Raw genomic sequence first — 4,237 nt, 5'->3', positions numbered from 1 at the left:
GACCTTGTGCTTGCCAGGCAGGCACTGTGCCACTGAGTAATATCCCCGGCCCCACAGAAATCTTCTTGTAGTTAACTGTTTACTTCCCTCACCCAGGAATTTGAGTTATAAATATTTGTTGAGATTCCCCCAAACCAGATGAGTTCCAAAGATAATAGATTAAAAACATTTTTTCAGTTGACATAAAAAGTAAAATTTAGCAGACAGAACCATAGGATGTCCCAATAATCCAAATTTCAGATAAACAGCAAGTAAGTGTTCATGTATACCACATCCCACACCTATATTCTGCTGTATTTTATATGGTAATTCCAATTTTTTCTTTTCTTTTCCCCTTTTTCTCTTTTTTTCTTTTCATATGGCATCTTGAATCCAAGGCCATCATTGAATCTGACAATAATTAGTATTTTACTGAATTTATTAATGTCCCTCTTTTCATTAAAAGACATTTATATCATTTCAAAGCAAAAGACATAAAATAGATTAATAAATTAGAAGTAGAAAACCAAAAGTAAGTAAAATCTATAATTAATGTAATCGAGCTTTAAATTTTGCCTTAAGCTTTCTGAAATTCTGCAACAAATCATGATAAATTATATAGGTCTCAGGATTCAAAAGATCATTCCTTAGGAACAAAGGAAAATTATTAACATAACGAATTGTGGTATGATAGACTATATTTCTAGCAAGTGAATTTGGGTTCTAGTCCTTAAACAAATAACAAATGTTCTCTGAACTTCAATTCAGCATTCATCTACACAATGGGATTGTTATCTGTTCTAGTTATCTATATATTGCTATGTAACAAATTACCCCACCAAGTAATATCTTAAAACAATAATAATTTTACTATAGTTCATGGTTCTGTGGATCAGGAGATTAACCAGGACTGACATGGGTAATGAGTCTTCTCTATGCAGTGGTGTTCAATTTGGGAATTAGCCTGTCAACATGAACAACATACCTCTACTCACATGTCTGTGCCCAAAGATGGCTGTTCCCTCTAACTGAAATGTCCTCACTCTCACCACCTTCCTTTATCTGGGTTGTCTTAAGAGTGTTGTGCACTGTACTAGTCAGCTTTCTGTTGCTGTGATAAAATACCTGAGAAAATCAACCTAAAGGAGGAAAGATTTAGTTTGGCACACAGTTTGAGATTTTGGTCCATGGTCACTTAGCTCCATTGTTTCTAGGCCTATAGTGAAACAGAACATCATGATCAGAGGGGCACATGGCAGGACAAAATCCTCACTTTGTGGTGGCCAGGGAGAAAACAGGAGAAGAGAGAGAAAGTGAGAGGAAGTGGCCAGGGAAAAAATATACCCTTCAACGACATGCCTGTCAGGGACCAACTTCCTCCAACTAGATCTCACCTTCTAAAATTTCCACCAATGGGTTAAACCATTGACAAGAGTGAAGATCTCATCATCCAGTGACTTCCCAAAGCCCCCACTGCCACACTAGGGACCAGTACTCAGGACATGAGCTTTTGGTGAGCATTTCATATCCAAACCATAATATGCAATTCAGTAGGATTGTGTAAAAGGACAATATCAGCTGTGATGGTGCTCTGAGATAATAATGTATAGTCTTCCCAGCATAGCAGTCTCCAAGTAGATTTTCTCTGGTACCAGGAACTGAACTCACGACCTTGCACTTGCCAGGCAGGCGCTTTGCCGCTGAGCTAAATCCCCAGCCCCTTCCAAGTAGATTTCTCACATGTTCTTGGAAAGATTCTTCTAAGCAACACATAGCTATATCTTCCATGTTTTACTGGTTGAAGCAGGAGCAAGTTCAACTAAGAATAAAGGAGTGAGAACACAAATCATACTTCTCAATAGAACGACAATTAAAAATTATATAACTAGCTCCTAAGGCTAAATGTTTGTATTCCTCTAAATTTCTTGTGATGAAGTCCTAGCCCCCAAGGTGATGGTATTAAGATATGGGGTGTTTGGGGAGATAATTAGGTCAAAAGGATAGAGGCCTCACAAGTGGAACTAGCACCCTTGTAAAATAGGCCCAAAGGAACTCATTTGCCCCTTCTATAATCCAGTGATACAGCAAGAAAGCGTGATCTATGAAACAGAAAACAGGCCTTGCCAATACCAAGTCTGCCAATATTTTGAGCTTTAGACTTTCTAACCTTGAGGACTGTAAGAAATGAACTTCTGTTGTTTATACATTACCCAGTTCACGGCATTTTGTTATAGCAACCAAAATGGAGTAAGACACCATTTTTAATCTACCATTCTAACTTTTCACCAAATTCTTGGGAAGATGGAATGACATGATATAAATAAAAACACAGAGTAAATGGCCTATTGAGATCTAGAGTGCTAATTTTATCAGAGATTTCCCTTATTCTGCCATCTACCTACTCCCTGTTAAATATTATCTTTTAAACCAAGTAAAAGGTATAATATTCTATGTAAATTTGATTATTAGGATTCTATGTAAGTCAGATACTCTTTCGGAGGAGTTCATGAATGCAGAAATTTATAAGATAAATATTTACTGATTTTCAGCCCTTTCCAAGATAACATCAAATCAGAATTATAACTACCTTGATTTTCTAAACATGTGACCCACATGCTCAAGAATGTTTATAGTAATGGGAGTTTCCAAGATTGGAAAAATTCTCCATTATTTTGGAGAGAAAGAATATAAGAAAAACATCATCTGGCTTTTAACCCCCCTGCCAAAAAATTTTTTTCTTCCCCCCCCCCTTTTTTTTTTCAGTTCTGGGGCCTATATCCCCAGGCCAAAGAAATCACTTTCTTAACAAAAAGGAGTTTAATGTCCTAGTGCTTTGTTAACTAATAAAAGAAAACCTCCTCTAAAATTTCACATAATAAGACAGTAATCTAGCCTAAGAAATACACACCCAGGACCAATTTCCTACTATAATGTTTCTCCCAGAATGCTGGACATGCTTTTCCCATCTCCATTCAACAGTAGCACAAATATGTCAGAACAACCAAAAGCTTCTCCCATTGCTCTTTTGCCCCAAAATTATTCTGTTATCACCATCAAGTCGTTAACCACATCCTTGAGCTGAAGAGGCACTATAGAAAAATCTTTGTTAAAACAGCATTAACCCTCTGTGCTAATATGGGACTATAATTCAAAATATCACACCAGGTGTCTTCATCCTTACCTATAGGCAGGTAAACAGGCGCATGGGTAGTTTATGTGACCTGTGCAAGCTGGCAAAGCTTTGGGCAGCAGAGAAGAGCACAACTGTAACAACTTTACATCTATATCAGTTAGCGGGCCATAAAGCACTTTTGCACATCATATGCCATTTGATTTGGTCTTCATAGCCTCTTACAAGGAAACTCTGGAAGCCAAAACATCTGAAGACTAGCCCAACACTGCTTTCTGTTTATATATCTGTCAGACGTATTAGCCCCAAGAAAATAGGTCCTAGGATAGTTTTGCAGGATTGGGGAGTAGGACATAGATAAAGATGGTCCATAACTCAGGCAGACTTGTCTACAAAAGCAAACTGGATACACCATTTCATAAGAAAAGTGAGGGGAGTGAAGACTAGGAAACGAGCCCCATAGGAGTAAAGCTTCTTCCCAAAATTTTCCAAGGGTTAATCTGCATAGCTTCTTTCTTTTCCATGAGTCCTTTTAATGTCCATAAAGTATACCCGGCTCCCACAAGCATTTTTACAAAATGATTTCCCCAAACACAGATTGCTTAGCCCTTTCTCCGATTTTGCTGAATCGTCAATAAATTCCCAAGTGTTTGAACCTAGCACTGAAGGGAATTTCCAGTTCTCCTTTTCTCAGTATGCGAGAAAGCAGTGTCTTTCTAGTTCAAGGAACTTGGTTAGCAAATGTCAAGAAGAATCAGAAGCTACCATTTTTTCTGACCCTTCGTGTTATTAAAGCACACAATGGTTTTTATGTGTTTCACAGCAGGAAGTATTTGCCCCCAGGATTCTGAGATGCTATTTTCAGGCTTATTATGCCAATATCTCATATGCACATCACTACAAAGAGATAGATTTTTGTATATGTGGGGAAAAAAATAAACAGGACATAGATCTTCTTTGGTGCCTGAACCATGGAGCCCAGGAATATGGATCACACCCTTTATCAGTTTCTTCAGACCCTGAATGGTGGATGGTGGATCTTTTGTCAACATTTAAGCAATTTAATTTCTAAATTGAAGAGTTTGGAGCTATTTTTCAGTATCTAAATTTAAATAAATAGAAATAGAT

The sequence above is a fragment of the Chinchilla lanigera genome, unplaced genomic scaffold, assembly GCF_000276665.1.
Source record: "Chinchilla lanigera isolate Chin_1 unplaced genomic scaffold, ChiLan1.0 scaffold00019, whole genome shotgun sequence".
In the NCBI taxonomy this organism is placed as follows: domain Eukaryota; kingdom Metazoa; phylum Chordata; class Mammalia; order Rodentia; family Chinchillidae; genus Chinchilla; species Chinchilla lanigera.
The sequence above is the reverse complement of the archived record's forward strand: the minus strand, read 5'-3'. Positions refer to the sequence as shown.